General features: G+C 50.6%; 1 protein-coding gene across 2 annotated transcripts in view; it reads right to left on the bottom strand.

Annotated features, from left to right (window-relative positions):
• The window catches only part of LOC119172454 (uncharacterized), a 184764-nt gene that overhangs the window by 33190 nt on the left and 127019 nt on the right, over positions 1-24555 (bottom strand). The gene's annotated exons all lie outside the window — the stretch shown is intronic.

The following is a 24555-nucleotide window of genomic DNA, read 5'->3' as shown; positions in this document are numbered from 1 at the left end:
TGGCACATTTTCCCACGGTAACGAAAGAGTTAAGGACCTTCTCAGCAAAAAGCATGGCTTTCAGTAAGTGTTATTTAGAGTAATTGTGAAGTGCACCACATATGTAACTTATACATGTTTCTGACACATGCCATATCTTTCTGTTTGTCATCATTGAAGCTTTGCATGTATTTTTTCCAGGACGAAAAAGACCTTCGGCAAACGCTTGCCAAAATCATTTCTAAGAAATTTAAATCTCCGTGTAGCCCGCTTCAAGTACAAAATAAATAAAAAAGTTTTGAGCGGGAGTACAAACGCACCAAGTAAGAGAAGAACATACTAACAATATTTTTTATTTCTAGAGAACTGAGGGATCTTCTGAAGAAAGAACATCACATACCCCGACAGTGCTGATTGCCCTAGGAAGAACAGGTAAAGTTATTGTATACGAAATGTAAATATTTCATGTTTGTGAGGTTACATTTCATTTCAGAGACAGCTCGATACAGGCATGCCAAATGATCGTCCGCCAGTGAGTGTGTTTAAAGATGCAGAACCTGACAAACCGAAAGGTGTGGTTGCTACACATTATGGTTCTGAACTTGCCGAACTTGAAGACGTGGCTGCAGATGAAGAAACAAGATTAAGTCAGCCACAGAAAAAGAAAAGGGTCGATCGCACTCCGATTCAAGCTCTCCTGCAAGAATTCATAAAAAACCAGAAAGAGAGAGAGGAGCGGTCAAAGGCAAAAATGAGACTTTTCGAACACCTGGTGACTGCTGTTGAAAGTCAATGGGGGAAAAATTGAGAATAAATTGAGATTCAACAAAATTGTTTCTCTTTTTCTTAGAAAACAACACAGTCCAATATTGAGTATCACAAATTGTTATTGACATCCTCACTTCGCACTATCATTCATAAAATCTTCATTGAGGCAATAACAATGCTTTTGAGCAATGGCTTTTCTCAGAAATTCATTGTATGCAGCCAAACTTCAGCCTGTTATATCATTCTCATCATCATTTCCAACTTCTTCAATCTCTGCCATTTCTTGGAGCTCAATAATGAAATCCATCTCTCTAGCATATGTTGTGCAACGCACAAGCAGCCATTGTAGCAGCATCAACAAAGTGAAGCATCTGAAACCTTTGTTTTCAGATGACCAAAGGCATTCTCAATGGCAGATCACTGCTGTGAGTGGCGCTTGTTATAGCGCTTTTTCCTTGCTGGAAAAGTCTGCTCATTATCCCAGTATGGTGCTAACAACCACGGGAGCAAGGGGTATGCAGGGTCTCCAAGCAGGTTACTGTCTGCACACTTCGTCGGCGCTACCTCAAAGAAAGGGCCTTCACGAAGCCCCCTGGCATCGTGTGCAGATCCAGGAAATTTTATTAAAACAACAACGAATTCGTTCCTGTCATTGCATATTCCCTGGAGCACCACATATGAAAATTTCTTGCGGTTAAAGTATGAATGCGATGACTCTCCGGCTTCTTAATCTCTATGTGGCAAGCTTCCACGCAGCCTATGGCGTTGCGCAGGTCTTTACCTCAACTTCTTAAAAAAAAGTCAGTTTTGATCCATTCTTGCTTACGATTGTCTGGCCAAGAAATGACTTGTTCGCTTAGGCTGTTTAAAAAGTGCAGTACGCGCTGTTGAAGGTTAGAGAGACTTCGCCGACTGCCCTGGTTTCCTCGCGTCCAGACAGGTGATCGAAGACCTTGTCTTTCAGAAGAGCTGCTGTTGGAGAGAACCTGACTCATGTTCCAGAGAGGAAGACAAGAGGTTTAATTACATTTGTACAGAATGAAAGTTGGTTCCAGATCTCTCCTCTCAGGCATCGGCTTGCATTTTTATCCCCCTCCAAATCCCCAGAGTCCAGGTCTAGGGAAACCGGGGACGACACACACACACACGCACGCACGCACACACACACTTGTAATATTCTCGCGAAATCGTGTCTTCGCGCAAAACATGCCTCTAGCATGCTGGATGCGAAGAGTGCGTCTTCTGGGAGCTCGATGACCACCCGCGGTGTCGACTGGCGGCCGCAGGCACGGTTCGCCCCTCGCCCCAGAGCATGGGTCTGGGCAGCTGGCACGGATCCACGCGCAGGCATCCTGTCAGCCGATGAAACATAGCCGCAGTCAGAGGCCCCATTTCCACGTATTTTGGCGCTCGGGGTCGTGACCGTAATTGGTGAACGGAGGCTCGAAGAGTCGCACTTCAACTCCGCACCAGTGACAATCGTGTGCTTCTGATCCGTGTTCAACCCCTCGCGCAAAACTGCAGAGCGCGTGTGCCGTCCCCACTCGAAGAGAGCGGCCAGAAGCCGTGTTTGCCTTTCAACTGCCGCCAACGGAAGTAGGGGGGACGCCTAAGCCCCAAATAGGGGCTACTTCCACGTCTTGAAAACCCTATTTCTTTCGTTATGGCCACATTACACGGGTGCCGCAAACGACCTTCAGAGCGTCATTGGTCATCTTCTCTGTTGGCTCACGGACAGAGTGAAAGCACCAGTCGTCGACGGAAAAAAAAAAAATGCCGCGGGGGTCAGACTCACCCTACCAGCCCGAGCAACAGCACCGCTTTTTTACGGGGACTTGCTGAGTGCTGGTGAATGTTTGTTAATGTGACCCCAATTCCTGTTAATTAAAGTTACTTTTGTTTAAATGTTCGCAAGTGTTCGACCGTTAACTGGCTGGATACTGGACGCTTTGACCCGTCAAATGCGAGCTGCGAGACTAGCATAGTAAAAAAGCGCTTCAACTGCCATCGGCCGCCAACTCAACGTCCGCCGGCAATGGGATACGTCGCCACGGCAAGACCCTCGGTTGAACCCAGACACATGCCCATTGCAAGGATTTCATCGACAAGGGGTTGAGCAGCTGACAGCAGAAGGTGGGCTCAACAAGGTGGGCTCATTTCATCTCTCAACGCTCAACGCGCAGCTTAGCACCGTTTGTTTCACATACGTCCGCTCCGAGACAAAACATGCAAGCAAGAATGGACCAGAAAGAGCTGACGCATGAGTGTCCAAATGTCACACCACAAGATGAAGCTTCCGCATCAAACATTCGGCCGCAAAGAAAAACAACCCTATCGACGAGGGCTAAAGAAATGTATCAAACGAGCCGCGAAGAGCACTGCCGTAAACTAGATTCTGTTTGGAAAAACGTGGAGAGCGCTCTTCAGGCACTGTCGCGCGCTAAGGGAGGACAGTTTACCGGCGCCAAAACACAGCTTTGTGCAAGTTACGAGTGCTACGAGCATGCTACCGCAAGATACTCAGCCTTTCACGAGAAGGCGAAGACGTCTTAAGCCAGGCACGAATTACAGCTCCGACAGGCAATCGATGAAGACCGTGAGGCGATCGTGAGCGAAAAGTTACGAGAGGCTACGCCACAAGAACATGACAAGGCACACGAAACAGCATCGCAGTTCTCTCTATCGGCTGACTCAAGAGCTTCCCCGCGATCACAACGATCGGGCTCCTCTACGATTAGCCTGGCTTCTGTGCAGGCCCGCGCGCAAGCAGAGGCCGTCAAAGCAAGAGCTCAGTTTGGTCGTAAAGAGGCCGCAATGCGCTTAGAGAAGGCAAGAATTGAGGCCGAGCTTGAGGTATTACAACATAAAAAAGAGGAAGCTGCTACAGACGTGCAGGCAAGTGCACTCGAGGCAGTTGTGGAGCAGGATGGCGGGGAGTGTGTGCGCCCACACCCACCTTTAGACCGGACACTACGGGCTTCGAGCTACATCACTGAGCAAGCCGCCATATGTGATGCCGAGCTTGCGTCTCTTCAGGCGCCTGTTGTTCATTCGAGAAGCCAGAGCTTGGAGCATGCCGAAGTAACTAACCACCTCACGGACTTGCGTGACTATCATCAGTCCCCTGCGTACACGCCAGCACCTAACAGTTCAAGCTTAGAGCTTGCCGGCGTCCTTAAATTCCTGTGCCGCAAAGACCTTGTCTCTACAGGACTTACGAAGTTTGATGATCGACCTGAGAACTTTCGAGCTTGGAAGTCATCTTTCAAAGGCGCCATCAGAGATGTAGACCTTTCTGCACAGGAAGAGCTCAACCTTCTAATCACATGGCTTGGTCCTGAGTCATCGCATCAAGTTCGAAGGTTGAAATCTGTTCATGCGGATGACTTCTCGAAGGGCTTAAACATCGTGTGGAAACGGCTTGACGACACCTTTGGACGTCCTGAGGCAATTGAGGATGCGCTGCTGAGGAGGTTGGAGGAATTCCCAAGAATATCGTACCGGGATAATGCCAAATTGCAAGAGCTCGGAGACCTCCTGCTGGGACTCAAAGCTGCCAAATCTGATTCCTACCTCGCCGGTCTGAACTATTTGGATGGCGCAAGAGGAATAAACAAAATTGTTTCCTAGTTACCATCTGGACTTCAAGAAAATTAGATGTCAGTGGGGACTAAATACGAAAAAAAGAACAACACTGCGTTCCCACCCTTTAAAAATGCGTTCCCACCCTTTGCAGTTTTTTTCAAAGTTCGTTCAAGACCAGGCAAGCATGAGGAACAATCCCAGCTTTATCCTGCAACCACAATATGTCTCGTCTTCGATCACACAGCGAAAAGAAGAAACGACCACCAAGACCTCGCTGCAAAGTCATCTGTGTCAGCAAGGAAAACAAATGTAGATCACGCCTTCGAGCGGGTTCAGGAAACCACTCCAAAGCAGCTACTTGAATCGAAGAGCTTCGAAAAATGATGCCCGCATCACAAGAAGCCTCATCCTCTTCAAGGTGTCGCGTTTTCCGTGAAAGAACACTGGAAGAGCGGATGACCTTTCTTAAAGCGCACGGAATATGTCTACGATGTTGTTTATCCTCAAACCACACGCAGTGGCAATGCAAGGTGGTCGTAAAATGCTACATATGCAGCAGCGGTAATCATGCGACAGCGCTTCACCCATCAACTACGTGCTCAGAGTCGCCGAAGCCGATTGAACGCGATAACAGCTCTGTTCAGAAATTGGATGAAAGAGTAACATCTACGCGTACCGAGGTGGCAAACGTGAACGACAACTACCGATCGTGTGCTAAAATCTGCCTCGTGGATGTGACTCATCAATCTCAGCCTGACAAAATATGAAGAGCACACGCAATACTCGATGAACAGAGTAATCGTTCGTTGGTTCGGCCAGAACTTCTCGAAGAGTTTAGTGTGGAGGGCACACCTACCCAGTACACATTACGCACTTGTTCCGGCAGTACTGACGTTGTTGGTAGGATCACAAACGGCGTCTTTGTGCAGAGCGTATCGGGCAATGTCAAGCTCTCCTTTCCGCCTCTTCTTGAGTGCGGTGAGATTCCGGACAACAGGGAAGAAATTCTAACGCCAGACGCAGCACAGAATTATCTGCACTTGAAGGCCATTGCCGCTGACATTCCACCTCTCGAAGAGGCAAGAATACTGCTCCTCCTCGGTCGAGACGTTCTCAGAGTCCACAAAGATTGCCAGACCATTAACGGGCCGCTTGACGCTCTTTATGCACAGAAGCTCAATCTTGGATGGGTCATTGTCGGAAACGTCTGCCTGAATCGTACGCGTAAAACAGGCACCATAACTGTGGTGAAAACACACATTCTGGGCAACGGAAGACCATCCCTTTTCACCCCGTGTACAAAACATTTCATGGTGATGGAAGCACCAGTTTTCTACACTGCGAATAGGCATCAGGTCAAGATTGATTTCTCATCAATAACAGCATCAGATGACACTTTGGCACCTAACCTGTTCAAGACAACGCGAGAAGACAACGAGCGTTCCCTGTCTATAGAAGACAGAGCCTTCCTCAATATTACGGATAGGGAATTATACAAAGACAGGTCAAATAACTGGGTTGCCCCTCTACATTTCCGCTCACCAAGAAGATGGCTTCCGAATAACCGAGAACAGGCTCTCTCTCGCCTGTACTCGCTGCGAGGCACGTTGCGAAAAAACCCTGAGACAAAAAAGCGCTTCGTGCACTTCATGAAAGAACTGTTCTTCAGGAGTCATGCAGAGGAAGCTCCACCACTTAACATGGACGAAGAGGGCTGGTACCTACCCATATTCAGCATTCATCATTCTCAAAAACCCGATCAAGTTCGCGTGGTGTTTGACTCCAGCGCTCAGCACGAAGCCTTCTCACCAGACCCGACCTAACAAACAATCTTGTGGGAATACTGATACGCTTCTGGCAGGATTCAGTGGCGATAACTGCCGACATTGAGCAGATGTTTTACGATTTCGTCGTTCGTGAAGATCATCAGAACTACCAAAGGTTCCTCTGGTTTAAGGACAATGACATCTCCCGAGAAATCATGGAATGCCGAATGAAGGTCCACGTTTTGGCAACAGTCCCTCACCCGCGGTGACAACATATGGGCTTCGGCGAACTGCTCCACAGGCTGCTCAACAATTTGGTGAAGATCCCAGGAGGTTCAGCGAGCGAGACTTCTACGTCAATGATGCACTCAAGTCTCTTTCGTGTGAGGAAGACGTCATCAGTCTGTTGCATAGAACGCAAAATATGCTTTCTACAGCTAACATAAGGCTGCACAAGATTGCCTCAAATAGGCAGAATGTGCTGAACGCATTTTCTCCACAAGACCGTGCGCAGGGACTGAAAAGTCTTGACTTGAACAAAGACGAATCAAATATGAAATATGCAGAGAAGCCTCGGTCTACTTTGGGATGTAGGCAACGACACCTTCGTCTTCAGAGCTCCTCTTCAAAACCAGCCCTATACATGGCGAGGGGTGCTGTCGACCGTCAACAGTCTGTTTGACCCGCTGGGGTTCGTGGCACCTGTAACGGTTCAGGGAAAGCACCTGCTCCGTGACCTCGTGGCGGAAAGTTCTGACTGGGACACGGCACTTTCGGATGCAAAGAAACAAGGTTGGGATGAATGAAAGAACTCTCTACAAGCACTTCATTGCCGACATGTGCGGAGAGCTTATGTACCGCACTCAACTTCTGAAGCCGCCACTAGAGAAATTCAGGTGTTTTCAGATGCGTCCACGAGTGCCATCACCGCGGTAGCATACCTACGGGTAATCGACAAGCAGGGAAACAAACATGTCGGATTTGTCATTGGAGAGGGGAAGCTCGCGCCAAAACCAGACCACACAATCCCAAGGCTGGAGTAGTGTGCACCGGTCCTTGCTGCGGAAATGGCCGATGCCATACTACGGGAGTTAGACTTCAGCTGAGTTCTGTCACATTTTACACAGACAGCAAGGTAGTTCTGGGATACATACACAATGTTCCAAGGTCCTCTTACAGACATGAACCTTTTCCAAGGTTCATGTCTGTAAGAGGACCTGTGAAGCTTGTACGCTCTGACTGCGGGACGAATTTCGTCGGTGCATGCAGAGAACTTGGAATTGGTGCTGAGAGCTTCAATAGCTCACAATTTGGGAGGTTCCTAGCGAACACTGGCTGTAAGTGGATATTCAATCCACCACATGCGTCCCACATGGGCGGCGCATGAGAGAGGATGATCGGTATGGCACGCCGTATTCTCGATTCCATGCTTATGCAATCAAGCCATCAGCGGCTTACTCACGACATTCTTGCCACCTTTATAGCAGAAGTCGCAGCCATCATGAATGCCAGACCTATAACTCCGATTTCCTCGGACCCCGAAGATCCCCTCATCCTCACTCCGGCGACGCTACTGACACACAAGAAAGCATGCGCATCCCCAACAAGTGGAGAAATAGATACGACTAATCTGTACAAGCGACACTGGCATCAAGTCCAGAACATGGCTAACCGATTCTGGAAACGCTGGCATTCAACGTATCTCGCTACTCTGCAGGAACGTCGAAAATGGCAAGTGAGGAAAAGGGATATAAAAAAAGGGATATAAAAGAAGGCGACGTCGCGCTCATTAGGGACAAAGAAGCAAATCGCAACGATTGGCCCATCGGCGTTGTCACCCAAAGCCTGCCCAGTGCGGATGGAATGGTGCGCAAGGTGGAGGTGAAGATTGCTAGGAATGGCGCAATCATGAAACTTTGCCGACCGATGTAAGAAGTGGTGCCCTTGTTTTCGCCATCAACCAACAGTGGCGTCTAACAAGCAGACACCAGACGGGGAGTGTGCCGTCCCCTCTCGAAGAGAGTGGCCAGGAGCCGTGTTTGCCTTTCAAGTGCCGCCAACGGAAGTGGGGCGGACGCTCAAGCCCCAAATAGGGGCTACTTCCACGTCTTGAAAACCGTTTTTCTTTTGTTATGGCCACTTCGAACGGGCGCCGCAAACGACCTTCAGAGCGTCATTGGTCATCTTCTCTGTCGGCTCACGGAGAGAGTGAAAGCACCGGTCGTCGAGCGAAGAAGAAATGCCAGGCGGCGGTCAGACTCACCCTACCAGCTCGAGCAACAGCACCGCTTTTTTTATGGGGACTTACTGAGTGCTGGTGAATGTTTGTTAAAATGTGACCCCAATTCCTGTTAATTAAAGTTACTTTTGTTTAAATGTTCACAAGTGTTTGGCCGTTAACTGGCTGAATAGCGGACGCTTTGACCCGTCAAATGCGAGCTGCGAGACCAGCGTAGCGCGCCTTCGCGCCTTTCTTCTTGCTGCAAAGTGCACGGGGCTGCCCTCTTTGTTTCGTTCCGGCGCCTCGCAGCGATGGGGAATCCGACGATCGTAACAGCTCCTCCGGGGCCTGGAAAATCTCGAATGGCCATCAACCCACTTGCTGGCCATGAATAGGGGGTCCTGGAGCTGACGATGACTGCTGACATTCAGCTCGAAAACCCTCACACAAAAGGAGACAGCATAGAAATGATCACGATGCCCCAACACTACCCCGCGCAAAAGCGCCCGGAGTCTGCCTTCAACCTACCAGGCCCATCAAACAAATGTTCACAGAACGAACTCAAAATTATTACCGTGAACGAATTTTGACCTGTGAGAGGTATTTTAAATAAAGCAAGCGATCATACTCCCCTTGAAAGTTCCACAAAAGAGAGAAATTGTCACAAATGTCAGAGTAAACCAATACAAGAACCACTTAAACAACAGCTACACAATTAACAAGCAAATGGTTAAGGAATGGCTCTCTCTTTTCAAATCAAATGATTCTGCTAAGTCCATCGGCGTTTTCGTTCATTTTACCTTTTGTATACCAAACGAAAAAATTGTACTCTTGGAGGATAAGACTTCATTGGAGCAAGCGTCTATTTCTGTTAGACATTTGACGTAGCCACATCAGCGGACAGTGATCAGTCTCGAAAGTGAACTTCGCTTTGTACAGGTAACAGGATAATTTCTGTGCCGCCCACACAAAGCATGCGCACTCCTTTTCTGAAACACTGTGTGCCTCTTCCCTCACTGTCAACTTAGGACTTGCATAGAGAATAGGATGTTCCTCTCCGTCCCCTCCCACCTGACTTAATACTACACCCAATCCTCTGTCGCTCGCGTCACACTGCACTACAAATTCTTAGTGTAGTAAGGTGTTTGCAGCACTGCCCGTGACACTAACAATTTCTTAAGGTCTATAAAGGCACCCTCTTTCTCGGCATCCCAAGTTACTCTTTCAGGCTCTCCTTTTCATAGTGCATCTGTCAGCGGAATGGCTAGCTGAGAGTAGTTGGGTATATATCGCTGGTAATACCCCACCAGTCCCAGAAAGGAGCGAATATCTCGCTTGTTCTGAGGTCACGGGAACTCAGCAATAGGCCCCATTTTGAGTTCGGACGGACTCCAGGTCTCTCTTCCCACCGCGTGACCAAGATAGGTCACCTGCGAACAGCCAAAGCTGCATTTCTCGGCTTTTATGGGGAGCCCTGCATCGCGCAGCCTTGTTAACACATTTCTCACACACAAGTGTGCAACATGTTCACACAAGTAACACAAGTGTGCAACATGTTCTTCCCATGTTTTTGAAAAAATAGCTATGTCGTCCAGATACGGTACGGTGTAGTCCTGCAAGTCTTTCAGTACAATATTCATCAATTTCAAAAAGCTATACTGAGCATTCTTAAGTCCAAAGCTTAGCACAAGAGGCCGACATGTACCCACCGAAGAAATAAATGGCATAGCGGCTGGCACTGTCTGACAATGGCACTTGCCAATATCACCTTACTAAGTCAAGCGTCGAGATGTAATTAGCACCACTCACTCTTTCAACCCGTTCCTCAATGTTCGGTATTGGGTACAGCTTATCCCGGGTTATTGCATTTAACTTGCGATAATTGACACAGGGACGCGGATCCCTACCCGGCGCCTGAACTAGAATCATGGGTGACGTGTAATCACTTTCCATTAGCTCAATCACCCCAAGCTCCAGCATACGCTTTATTTCACCCTCGATAATCTGATGCTGTCGAGGAGACACTCTGTAAGGCTTCGATGTGATCGGCACGGCTGACGTTAGTTCAATTTCATGAGTCATCAGATTTGTCTTCCCGGGCCTGTCCTTAAAGCTGTCGCGAAATTCACCTAGAACTTCTTTCAGGTCCATTAACTGTCGTTCTTCGAGAACTCCATGACTTGCAGAGAGGCCCGAAATTTCCTCCACACTGCGGTCTGCGCCTGTGTCCACTCCCAACACGGGGAGATCGTTAGCTATTTCTTCGGGTACATTTAGCAAAATGTTGACAACCTCTCCTCTTCAGACATACGGTTTCATTAGGTTCCAATGATAAGGCTTAATCTTATTTCCTTGACCAGGCATTTTTAACGCATAGTTAGTCTACGAAAGCTTATGCGCTACCTCTACTGGCCCCTCCCATTAAACTTCCAGCCTGTTTTTCTTTGCGGGCCGCAAGATCATGACTTTATCACCCTCATTGAAAGTGACGCCTCGCAGTCCTATCGTAATACGCTTTTGCGCTTTCCCACTTTCATGCTTTTCTCAACCAATTTACGCGTGGAACTTAGACGCTCCAGGAGTTGCAGTACATAAGCCACGACGGTCTGGCTCTCTCCTGTTCCTTCCCATAACTCTCGCAACATACGCAATGGGCATCGGAGAGTTCTCCCATACACCAGCTCTGCTGGCGCGAACCCGGTCGCCTCATGTGGGACAGTCCTCAATGCAAAAAGAGTTGCGGGTAGACAGCTCTCCCAGTCATCTCTGCGCTCCTAGCACAAGGCACATGATACTCTTTTAAGGACAGAGTGCAGTTTCTCTATGCTGTTGGATTGAGGATGATATGCTGAACAGTGACTTTATCACCCTCATTGAAAGTGACGCTTCGCAGTCCTATCGTAATACGCCTTTGCGCTTTCTTGAGCCACTTTCATGCTTTTCTCAACCAATTTACGCGTGGCACTTAGATGCTCCTGGAGTTGCAGTACATAGGCCACGACGGTCTGGCTCTCTCCTGTTCCTTCCCATAACTCTCGCAACATACGCAATGGGCATCGGAGAGTTCTCCCATACACCAGCTCCGCTGGCGTGAACCCGGTCGCCTCATGTGGGACAGTCCTCAATGCAAAAAGAGTTGCAGGTAGACAGCTCTCCCAGTCATCTCTGCGCTCGTAGCACAAGGTAGGTAATACTCTTTTAAGGACCAAGTGCAGTTTCTCTATGCTGTTGGATTGAGGATGATATGCTGAACTGTGTATCAGCCTCACGCCACACTTTCTGAGAAACGTGGTTGTCAATGCACTAGTGAACACCGTGCCCTGGTCTGCCTGGATTTCGGCGGAGAAACCGATGCGTGAAAAGGTCGTCAACAGCGCGTCCAGTGTCTCTGAGGAGCTCAATTCCTTCAATGGAATCGCTTCCGGAAACTTAGTTGCCGGACATCGCATCGTTAGGAGGTACGGTATCCTGACTTCGACAGTGGCAAAGGTCCCACAGTATCTATCACCAGTCGCCGGAAGGGCTCCGTGATTAGTGGAATGAGTTTCAAAGGGGCTTTCCATTTGTCCCCCGGTTTTCCAACCCGTTGGTAGGCATCTGAAGACTTCTACGCCCTTGAAACATCCTGGCCAATAGTACTTCATAAGAAGCCGTTCTTTTGTTTTGTTCACTCCGAGATGCCCCGACCATCCATTCCCATGACACAGATTGAGAATATCTTGACCGTATTTCTCAGGAACTACCAACTGGTCGAGACTTTTGCCTTTCCGGTCTCTGTAATGCCTATACAGAAGTCCCCCCTTTTCGTGCACAGTCATGTTGCGTCTAGCGATTCCCTCCTTGGCCGTGAGCTGCAAACGCGCCAAACTGGGGTCTTTCTTTTGCTCAGCACGCAGTGAACTTCTGTCTACTTGCAAAAGCCTATCAAAACTAGTCGACCCCGAATCTAGCAGTAAACCTTTCTCGTCGTTCTCCGATTCGAATCCCTCTATTTCAGGTTCTTCGCACCCACTGTCTTCGAGGATTTTCCTCTCACGTTCAACGGTTTTTAATCCCGACTCTTCCTCTATCATTTCCACCGATTTCAGAATTGTTTGCCCACTTTCAGGTGTGCCCGCTCCCAAGTTTTGTGTTAGCTGAGCGGCAAGCTGACGGGTTTTAGACCGTGTCGACGCCTGCACCCTGCCCTCTCGGAACTTCTGACCACGTTCGCGCAACAGCAGGTCAGCTCGGTTAGAAAACAGATAGGGGTATTCCAAGGAAACCATTTTCGAGACCGCAGCTTCGGTTACGAGTACTCCGAACGGGCTGGAAATAGTGACTTTTGCCATTGGCAAGCAAACACTGTGCTCCTCTAGTAACAGCTTTATCCACGTTACCTTTCTTGTAAAATCATCAACGGCAACATAGGACAGGTGCACAACGTCCATGGTAGCAGCGCTATCTCTCAGTACTCTGGAGGGTTTTTCATTAACCTTGAGCTCTTGCATGTACAGCCCAAGAAGCTTTAAGTTCTCGTCGCTACTGTCTACGTATGAGAACACTGTCGCGAGAGCAAGGTTTCCAGCTCCAGTATCTTCTCAGGAAATTTGTGCAAAACCAACTCCTCTGCTTCTTTTTTAAGTCTTTCTTTGTACTCTTCTACCTTTAGGTTTGTTTCTCTGGCCATTACAGAGCTTCGGCTTTTGACTTTAATGGAATGTGGGATAAATCGTGTTTTCCAGCCTGGGACAGGCGCCTACACACGGAGCAGTCAAGGTCGCCCCCGTTCGGGATTAGAAGGGGAAAGCTTACTCGGAAAAGCCTCTAGCAAGAGGCAGGTCCGGCGCCACCGTCTGAGTCTAAGCCATTGTTAACAGGCACGCGTGCCATTGAGAATGACATGGGGACGCGACCACTTAGCCTGACCGAGACATAGTGGCGGCAGGTAAACGACCATATTCTCTCGCGCTGTTGTTAGGATGTCGGGGCGCCTCGCTGTCGCATGTACACCTGGTAAGCAATGGTGTACCCATCGCTCTTAAGGACGCTTCTAGGAAGCAACAGTTAATGAAAGAACTTACGGGGCCCGAGCGTGGGAACGGCCGCCGACGGTAGCCGGCCGAAGGAGGCAGCACGGCCTGGTATGGGAGAGAGTGTCACTTGCGGAGGACCTTTCCCTTTGCGTGTTTCATTTTGGTAAGGAGGTTTTTACAAATGTAGTGCCTTTTATGAAAGTGTTTCTGTGATTGGTTGTGATGCTGCGAGTCCCAACATGTGATTGGTTTTTGTGAAGACCCTTTGTTCGACCAAGGGTTAAAAAGAGGATGTTTGAACTTGAAAAGTGAGCGGAGTCGGGGTAAACAGCGGATCTCACCACGGGAGACCAGGCCATGCAGGCCGAGGGGTATGTCACCATTTTCTATGTTTTGTCTTTGTGACCCAGTGCATTTTGTAACTTGAAGTTGTGTTAGCTAAATAAACCCCCAATGAGTGCTCCCCGAATTCATCGTGTTGACTTCTCATCGATGGCCTCCACGGAGTTTCACCCACACTTATTCGTCTCCCTGGTCGTCCGATGTGCCTAACTTGAACAACCCCGACGTTTCGCTACAAAATGGTGGAGGTGCTGGGTAACGATAGTCCCGCTCTGAAATTATGCCCCGAGTCAACAACAAATATCAGGAACCTACCTCTGACTGCTCTACTATGACGGAACCCCCTACCTTCTTCTCTGCTATGTCTACCCCCCAAGTTAAACCATTCGTCGGACCACCAGTCTTTAGAGGCGCGCCGGAGGAATCTATTTCAGAGTGGCTACTTTGCTACGAACATGTAGCGTCGCTTAATAATTGGGACCAAGCCACGAAGGTGAAATTTCTATATCTGGCTTTAGACGGAGATGCGAAAAAGTGGCACAATACTCAAATTCTAACCGGTGCCCCTAATACATGGGAAGAATGGGCGACGCTACTAAAAACGTCCTTTACGAGTCGCCACTCGGTCGAGATCGCCCATTTGCGGCTACAAAACCGCACCCAATTGCCGTCCGAAACCTCCGAGCAGTACTACTATGACGTCGTACAGCTGTGTGCAAGAGTGAACCCGTCCATGACGGAAGATGATCGGTTGCGGCACCTTATGCGCGGTTTGCGTCCGGATATTCTGGAGAAGATGATAATCGCAAACCCGGAGAGCTGCACTGCATTCCTCCAAATTTTGCAACGCATAAATCTGGCAGCTTTGATGAGCCGTGTGTCGGGGCTACAACCGATTGGCATCCAGTATTCCACCGGATCGCAGTCGTGGATACAAAACATCGCGCATCCCGTAGGGTTCGCACCCGCCGCAGCGACAGGGCACCCTCCTCCTACGTGTGTCGCCACTTGCGCCGCGGCCGAATTGCGTTGCCCGCGGGAGGTTGCCGACCGCGAGAGACACCTGAAAACGATTGCGGACTCGGTCGCCCTGCTGTCTGACCGGCTAAAAAGCATCGAAGACGAGGTGCGTCGCCCCCAATGCCTTGGCCTCGGAGAACTTCCCGTGCCAACGACGGGCGTCCCCGATGCCAGATTTGCCGCCGCATAGGTCACATAGCACAACAGTGCTGGCAGCGGTTCCGAGACGGCAGGAACGATCAGGCTGAGCTCCAAAGCAATCAGAATGTGCAGCCTAATCCTTCGGGAAACGAGAACGGCCGGGCCTAGGGGGCCAGCCCGGCCGCCCCATCGGCACATTGTCGGAAGGTCAGCTTCTCACAGTCCCCACACGAGCCAACGGTACAGAAACGTTGCGACCCCGCCCTGGCCTCAAGAATGGAAATGCCGACACGCTTTCCCGCCTTCCTCATGATCCCGCGCCTGTAAGCGAAGAAAACCCCTTACCGTTGCTGGTTCTGGATCAGGTGGATGTTGGAAAAAAGCAGAGGGCAGACCCATGGATGAAAGAAATTATGCAGCACCTCGAGCACCCGGATGCGCCCGTTGTCAGGAAAACTAAAAGAACGGCACGGAGCTTTCGGTTGATCGACGGTGTACTGTATCGAAGGGCGAAAGGGTTTCAGGAGGATCGTGCTGCGCTTGTTGTCCCCAAGTGCTTGAGATCTGAGATTTTAAGGTACTGCCATGACGCCACCACGGCAGGCCACTTAGGTGTCAAGCGCACATGGGAGAAAGTTCGTTGCCGATATTTTTGGCCGAAGAAGTTCTCGTACGTAAGCAAGTACGTTCTCTCCTGCCCCGACTGCCAGACACGAAAGCAACCACCGGGGAGGCCGGTCGGTTTCCTCCAACCGATCCCACCTGCAGGTCGACCTTTTCAGCAGGTGGGCATGGCCTTCATTGGGCCTTTCACTAAATCCAAAGCAGGGAACCGCTACATCGTCGTGATTACCGACTACCATACGAAATGGGTCGAGGCTGTCGCGTGTCCAGTGGCCACTGCCGCAGAAGCAGCCAGAGCTTTCGTCGAACAAATCGCCCTACGTCATGGTGCCCCGGAGAAAGTAATAAGCGATCGTGGGCAGCACTTTGTCGCCAACTTGACCGAAGAAATATTCCGGCTCGTGGGTAGCGAGCATGCCACCACAACAACATACCACCCACAGGCCAACGGCTTGTGCGAGCGTTTTAACCGCACGTTGGCTGACAGGCTCAGCATGTACGTTTCCTCACACCACCGCGACTGGGATGAATTCCTACCGTACGTTCTATTTGCATACAATTCTTCCACCCACGAGACGACTGGATTCACTCCCTTCTTTCTTCTTCACGGACATGAACCGACACTACCGGTGGATGTAGGGTCGGGCGCGCAACGCGGATTCGACTACACCCTGGATGCAATGAAAGTGGCCCGCAGGCTGCGGCAGGCTCGAAAAATAGTAAATGAACGGGAGAAGCGTCAGCAGGAGAAGAACAAGCGCAGCTATGATGCTAGGCGACGAAGTGTTGTTTATCATCAGGGCGACTTGGTGTACTTGTGGACTCCCTCCCGGGCGAAAGGGAAGACGACAAAGCTTCTTCACAAATATCACGGACCTTTCCGTCTTGTGCGCCAGGTAGCCGAGAACAACTGGGAGGTGGTAGACCAAACTGGGAAAAAACGTGACGTTGTGAATGTGGCCCGTTTAAAGCCCTGCCACGTTCGATTGGGCTCCGATGCCGACGACGCGGACGATGAGTCTGATGATAATCATGAGGTGCGCGATCTCGGTGGTGATGTGCGCGTGGGAAGTGCCAGGAGAGATGACCACGGATTGCATCAAAGTGTTGTGCGCGAGTGCGGCTCCAATGGTGATGTGCGCGAGTGCGGTTCGCGAGTGGGTCAGGAACTCCGTTTGCAACATTGTGTGCGCGGGACACAGACCAGTGTTCCAGTACAGCAGTGCGAAAGCTACGACACGGACACTGAACTTTACTCGGACTGGAAGACATTTTCAAGTAATAACAACGCACAACAGAATGTCAGTGCTTACGAAACGGACCCTGAATTGTATTGCAGTACCGATGAGTGAACCCATATATTTCTGTGTCCAATGATTTTGTTTTGTTTTTCATCTGTTGTTTTTATGTAACTTTTTTAAAGCCTCTCACCTGTTATACACATGCATAAGTGTCTTTAAATAAGCATCTCACACACTTGTTGAATGCAAAACCTTTTTGTATAATTAGTCTATTTATTGTCGTGTTTTGCAGATAAAACGAGTGGGGCACTCTTTTTCGTAGGAGGGAGGTGTCGCGAGAGCAAGGTTTCCAGCTCCAGTATCTTCTCAGGAAATTTGTGCAAAACCAACTCCTCTGCTTCTTTTTTAAGTCTTTCTTTGTACTCTTCTACCTTTGGGTTTGTTTCTCTGGCCATTACAGAGCTTCGGCTTTTGACTTTAATGGAATGTGGGATAAATCGTGTTTTCCAGCCTGGGACAGGCGCCTACACACGGAGCAGTCAAGGTCGCCCCCGTTCGGGATTAGAAGGGGAAAGCTTACTCGGAAAAGCCTCTAGCAAGAGGCAGGTCCGGCGCCACCGTCTGAGTCTAAGCCATTGTTAACAGGCACGCGTGCCATTGAGAATGACATGGGGACGCGACCACTTAGCCTGACCGAGACATAGTGGCGGCAGGTAAACGACCATATTCTCTCGCGCTGTTGTTAGGATGTCGGGGCGCCTCGCTGTCGCATGTACACCTGGTAAGCAATGGTGTACCCATCGCTCTTAAGGACGCTTCTAGGAAGCAACAGTTAATGAAAGAACTTACGGGGCCCGAGCGTGGGAACGGCCGCCGACGGTAGCCGGCCGAAGGAGGCAGCACGGCCTGGTATGGGAGAGAGTGTCACTTGCGGAGGACCTTTCCCTTTGCGTGTTTCATTTTGGTAAGGAGGTTTTTACAAATGTAGTGCCTTTTATGAAAGTGTTTCTGTGATTGGTTGTGATGCTGCGAGTCCCAACATGTGATTGGTTTTTGTGAAGACCCTTTGTTCGACCAAGGGTTAAAAAGAGGATGTTTGAACTTGAAAAGTGAGCGGAGTCGGGGTAAACAGCGGATCTCACCACGGGAGACCAGGCCATGCAGGCCGAGGGGTATGTCACCATTTTCTATGTTTTGTCTTTGTGACCCAGTGCATTTTGTAACTTGAAGTTGTGTTAGCTAAATAAACCCCCAATGAGTGCTCCCCGAATTCATCGTGTTGACTTCTCATCGATGGCCTCCACGGAGTTTCACCCACACTTATTCGTCTCCCTGGTCGTCCGATGTGCCTAACTTGAACAACCCCGACGTTTCGCTACAAAATGGTGGAGGTGCTGGGTAACGATAGTCCCGCTCTGAAATTATGCCCCGAGTCAACAACAAATATCAGGAACCTACCTCTGACTGCTCTACTATGACGGAACCCCCTACCTTCTTCTCTGCTATGTCTACCCCCCAAGTTAAACCATTCGTCGGACCACCAGTCTTTAGAGGCGCGCCGGAGGAATCTATTTCAGAGTGGCTACTTTGCTACGAACATGTAGCGTCGCTTAATAATTGGGACCAAGCCACGAAGGTGAAATTTCTATATCTGGCTTTAGACGGAGATGCGAAAAAGTGGCACAATACTCAAATTCTAACCGGTGCCCCTAATACATGGGAAGAATGGGCGACGCTACTAAAAACGTCCTTTACGAGTCGCCACTCGGTCGAGATCGCCCATTTGCGGCTACAAAACCGCACCCAATTGCCGTCCGAAACCTCCGAGCAGTACTACTATGACGTCGTACAGCTGTGTGCAAGAGTGAACCCGTCCATGACGGAAGATGATCGGTTGCGGCACCTTATGCGCGGTTTGCGTCCGGATATTCTGGAGAAGATGATAATCGCAAACCCGGAGAGCTGCACTGCATTCCTCCAAATTTTGCAACGCATAAATCTGGCAGCTTTGATGAGCCGTGTGTCGGGGCTACAACCGATTGGCATCCAGTATTCCACCGGATCGCAGTCGTGGATACAAAACATCGCGCATCCCGTAGGGTTCGCACCCGCCGCAGCGACAGGGCACCCTCCTCCTACGTGTGTCGCCACTTGCGCCGCGGCCGAATTGCGTTGCCCGCGGGAGGTTGCCGACCGCGAGAGACACCTGAAAACGATTGCGGACTCGGTCGCCCTGCTGTCTGACCGGCTAAAAAGCATCGAAGACGAGGTGCGTCGCCCCCAATGCCTTGGCCTCGGAGAACTTCCCGTGCCAACGACGGGCGTCCCCGATGCCAGATTTGCCGCCGCATAGGTCACATAGCACAACAGTGCTGGCAGCGGTTCCGAGACGGCAGGAACGATCAGGCTGAGCTCCAAAGCAATCAGAATGTGCAGCCTAATCCTTCGGGAAACGAGAACGGCCGGGCCTAGGGGGCCAGCCCGGCCGCCCCATCGGCACATTGTCGGAAGGTCAGCTTCTCACAGTCCCCACACGAGCCAACGGTACAGAAACGTTGCGACCCCGCCCTGGCCTCAAGAATGGAAATGCCGACACGCTTTCCCGCCTTCCTCATGATCCCGCGCCTGTAAGCGAAGAAAACCCCTTACCGTTGCTGGTTCTGGATCAGGTGGATGTTGGAAAAAAGCAGAGGGCAGACCCATGGATGAAAGAAATTATGCAGCACCTCGAGCACCCGGATGCGCCCGTTGTCAGGAAAACTAAAAGAACGGCACGGAGCTTTCGGTTGATCGACGGTGTACTGTATCGAAGGGCGAAAGGGTTTCAGGAGGATCGTGCTGCGCTTGTTGTCCCCAAGTGCTTGAGATCTGAGATTTTAAGGTACTGCCATGACGCCACCACGGCAGGCCACTTAGGTGTCAAGCGCACATGGGAGAAAGTTCGTTGCCGATATTTTTGGCCGAAGAAGTTCTCGTACGTAAGCAAGTACGTTCTCTCCTGCCCCGACTGCCAGACACGAAAGCAACCACCGGGGAGGCCGGTCGGTTTCCTCCAACCGATCCCACCTGCAGGTCGACCTTTTCAGCAGGTGGGCATGGCCTTCATTGGGCCTTTCACTAAATCCAAAGCAGGGAACCGCTACATCGTCGTGATTACCGACTACCATACGAAATGGGTCGAGGCTGTCGCGTGTCCAGTGGCCACTGCCGCAGAAGCAGCCAGAGCTTTCGTCGAACAAATCGCCCTACGTCATGGTGCCCCGGAGAAAGTAATAAGCGATCGTGGGCAGCACTTTGTCGCCAACTTGACCGAAGAAATATTCCGGCTCGTGGGTAGCGAGCATGCCACCACAACAACATACCACCCACAGGCCAACGGCTTGTGCGAGCGTTTTAACCGCACGTTGGCTGACAGGCTCAGCATGTACGTTTCCTCACACCACCGCGACTGGGATGAATTCCTACCGTACGTTCTATTTGCATACAATTCTTCCACCCACGAGACGACTGGATTCACTCCCTTCTTTCTTCTTCACGGACATGAACCGACACTACCGGTGGATGTAGGGTCGGGCGCGCAACGCGGATTCGACTACACCCTGGATGCAATGAAAGTGGCCCGCAGGCTGCGGCAGGCTCGAAAAATAGTAAATGAACGGGAGAAGCGTCAGCAGGAGAAGAACAAGCGCAGCTATGATGCTAGGCGACGAAGTGTTGTTTATCATCAGGGCGACTTGGTGTACTTGTGGACTCCCTCCCGGGCGAAAGGGAAGACGACAAAGCTTCTTCACAAATATCACGGACCTTTCCGTCTTGTGCGCCAGGTAGCCGAGAACAACTGGGAGGTGGTAGACCAAACTGGGAAAAAACGTGACGTTGTGAATGTGGCCCGTTTAAAGCCCTGCCACGTTCGATTGGGCTCCGATGCCGACGACGCGGACGATGAGTCTGATGATAATCATGAGGTGCGCGATCTCGGTGGTGATGTGCGCGTGGGAAGTGCCAGGAGAGATGACCACGGATTGCATCAAAGTGTTGTGCGCGAGTGCGGCTCCAATGGTGATGTGCGCGAGTGCGGTTCGCGAGTGGGTCAGGAACTCCGTTTGCAACATTGTGTGCGCGGGACACAGACCAGTGTTCCAGTACAGCAGTGCGAAAGCTACGACACGGACACTGAACTTTACTCGGACTGGAAGACATTTTCAAGTAATAACAACGCACAACAGAATGTCAGTGCTTACGAAACGGACCCTGAATTGTATTGCAGTACCGATGAGTGAACCCATATATTTCTGTGTCCAATGATTTTGTTTTGTTTTTCATCTGTTGTTTTTATGTAACTTTTTTAAAGCCTCTCACCTGTTATACACATGCATAAGTGTCTTTAAATAAGCATCTCACACACTTGTTGAATGCAAAACCTTTTTGTATAATTAGTCTATTTATTGTCGTGTTTTGCAGATAAAACGAGTGGGGCACTCTTTTTCGTAGGAGGGAGGTGTCGCGAGAGCAAGGTTTCCAGCTCCAGTATCTTCTCAGGAAATTTGTGCAAAACCAACTCCTCTGCTTCTTTTTTAAGTCTTTCTTTGTACTCTTCTACCTTTGGGTTTGTTTCTCTGGCCATTACAGAGCTTCGGCTTTTGACTTTAATGGAATGTGGGATAAATCGTGTTTTCCAGCCTGGGACAGGCACCTACACACGGAGCAGTCAAGGTCGCCCCCGTTCGGGATTAGAAGGGGAAAGCTTACTCGGAAAAGCGTCTAGCAAGAGGCAGGTCCGGCGCCATTGTCTGAGTCTAAGCCATTGTTAACAGGCACGCGTGCCATTGAGAATGACATGGGGACGCGACCACTTAGCCTGACCGAGACATAGTGGCGGCAGGTAAACGACCATATTCTCTCGCGCTGTTGTTAGGATGTCGGGGCGCCTCGCTGTCGCATGTACACCTGGTAAGCAATGGTGTACCCATCGCTCTTAAGGACGCTTCTAGGAAGCAACAGTTAATGAAAGAACTTACGGGGCCCGAGCGTGGGAACGGCCGCCGACGGTAGCCGGCCGAAGGAGGCAGCACGGCCTGGTATGGGAGAGAGTGTCACTTGCGGAGGACCTTTCCCTTTGCGTGTTTCATTTTGGTAAGGAGGTTTTTACAAATGTAGTGCCTTTTATGAAAGTGTTTCTGTGATTGGTTGTGATGCTGCGAGTCCCAACATGTGATTGGTTTTTGTGAAGACCCTTTGTTCGACCAAGGGTTAAAAAGAGGATGTTTGAACTTGAAAAGTGAGCGGAGTCGGGGTAAACAGCGGATCTCACCACGGGAGACCAGGCCATGCAGGCCGAGGGGTATGTCACCATTTTCTATGTTTTGTCTTTGTGACCCAGTGCATTTTGTAACTTGAAGTTGTGTTAGCTAAATAAACCCCCAATGAGTGCTCCCCGAATTCATCGTGTTGACTTCTCATCGATGGCCTCCACGGAGTTTCACCCACACTTATTCGTCTCCCTGGTCGTCCGATGTGCCTAACTTGAACAACCCCGACGTTTCGCTACAAAATGGTGGAGGTGCTGGGTAACGATAGTCCCGCTCTGAAATTATGCCCCGAGTCAACAACAAATATCAGGAACCTACCTCTGACTGCTCTACTATGACGGAACCCCCTACCTTCTTCTCTGCTATGTCTACCCCCCAAGTTAAACCATTCGTCGGACCACCAGTCTTTAGAGGCGCGCCGGAGGAATCTATTTCAGAGTGGCTACTTTGCTACGAACATGTAGCGTCGCTTAATAATTGGGACCAAGCCACGAAGGTGAAATTTCTATATCTGGCTTTAGACGGAGATGCGAAAAAGTGGCACAATACTCAAATTCTAACCGGTGCCCCTAATACATGGGAAGAATGGGCGACGCTACTAAAAACGTCCTTTACGAGTCGCCACTCGGTCGAGATCGCCCATTTGCGGCTACAAAACCGCACCCAATTGCCGTCCGAAACCTCCGAGCAGTACTACTATGACGTCGTACAGCTGTGTGCAAGAGTGAACCCGTCCATGACGGAAGATGATCGGTTGCGGCACCTTATGCGCGGTTTGCGTCCGGATATTCTGGAGAAGATGATAATCGCAAACCCGGAGAGCTGCACTGCATTCCTCCAAATTTTGCAACGCATAAATCTGGCAGCTTTGATGAGCCGTGTGTCGGGGCTACAACCGATTGGCATCCAGTATTCCACCGGATCGCAGTCGTGGATACAAAACATCGCGCATCCCGTAGGGTTCGCACCCGCCGCAGCGACAGGGCACCCTCCTCCTACGTGTGTCGCCACTTGCGCCGCGGCCGAATTGCGTTGCCCGCGGGAGGTTGCCGACCGCGAGAGACACCTGAAAACGATTGCGGACTCGGTCGCCCTGCTGTCTGACCGGCTAAAAAGCATCGAAGACGAGGTGCGTCGCCCCCCAATGCCTTGGCCTCGGAGAACTTCCCGTGCCAACGACGGGCGTCCCCGATGCCAGATTTGCCGCCGCATAGGTCACATAGCACAACAGTGCTGGCAGCGGTTCCGAGACGGCAGGAACGATCAGGCTGAGCTCCAAAGCAATCAGAATGTGCAGCCTAATCCTTCGGGAAACGAGAACGGCCGGGCCTAGGGGGCCAGCCCGGCCGCCCCATCGGCACATTGTCGGAAGGTCAGCTTCTCACAGTCCCCACACGAGCCAACGGTACAGAAACGTTGCGACCCCGCCCTGGCCTCAAGAATGGAAATGCCGACACGCTTTCCCGCCTTCCTCATGATCCCGCGCCTGTAAGCGAAGAAAACCCCTTACCGTTGCTGGTTCTGGATCAGGTGGATGTTGGAAAAAAGCAGAGGGCAGACCCATGGATGAAAGAAATTATGCAGCACCTCGAGCACCCGGATGCGCCCGTTGTCAGGAAAACTAAAAGAACGGCACGGAGCTTTCGGTTGATCGACGGTGTACTGTATCGAAGGGCGAAAGGGTTTCAGGAGGATCGTGCTGCGCTTGTTGTCCCCAAGTGCTTGAGATCTGAGATTTTAAGGTACTGCCATGACGCCACCACGGCAGGCCACTTAGGTGTCAAGCGCACATGGGAGAAAGTTCGTTGCCGATATTTTTGGCCGAAGAAGTTCTCGTACGTAAGCAAGTACGTTCTCTCCTGCCCCGACTGCCAGACACGAAAGCAACCACCGGGGAGGCCGGTCGGTTTCCTCCAACCGATCCCACCTGCAGGTCGACCTTTTCAGCAGGTGGGCATGGCCTTCATTGGGCCTTTCACTAAATCCAAAGCAGGGAACCGCTACATCGTCGTGATTACCGACTACCATACGAAATGGGTCGAGGCTGTCGCGTGTCCAGTGGCCACTGCCGCAGAAGCAGCCAGAGCTTTCGTCGAACAAATCGCCCTACGTCATGGTGCCCCGGAGAAAGTAATAAGCGATCGTGGGCAGCACTTTGTCGCCAACTTGACCGAAGAAATATTCCGGCTCGTGGGTAGCGAGCATGCCACCACAACAACATACCACCCACAGGCCAACGGCTTGTGCGAGCGTTTTAACCGCACGTTGGCTGACAGGCTCAGCATGTACGTTTCCTCACACCACCGCGACTGGGATGAATTCCTACCGTACGTTCTATTTGCATACAATTCTTCCACCCACGAGACGACTGGATTCACTCCCTTCTTTCTTCTTCACGGACATGAACCGACACTACCGGTGGATGTAGGGTCGGGCGCGCAACGCGGATTCGACTACACCCTGGATGCAATGAAAGTGGCCCGCAGGCTGCGGCAGGCTCGAAAAATAGTAAATGAACGGGAGAAGCGTCAGCAGGAGAAGAAC

Source organism: Rhipicephalus microplus, chromosome 4 (genome assembly GCF_043290135.1).
Source record: "Rhipicephalus microplus isolate Deutch F79 chromosome 4, USDA_Rmic, whole genome shotgun sequence".
In the NCBI taxonomy this organism is placed as follows: domain Eukaryota; kingdom Metazoa; phylum Arthropoda; class Arachnida; order Ixodida; family Ixodidae; genus Rhipicephalus; species Rhipicephalus microplus.
The sequence above is the reverse complement of the archived record's forward strand: the minus strand, read 5'-3'. Positions and strand labels throughout refer to the sequence as shown.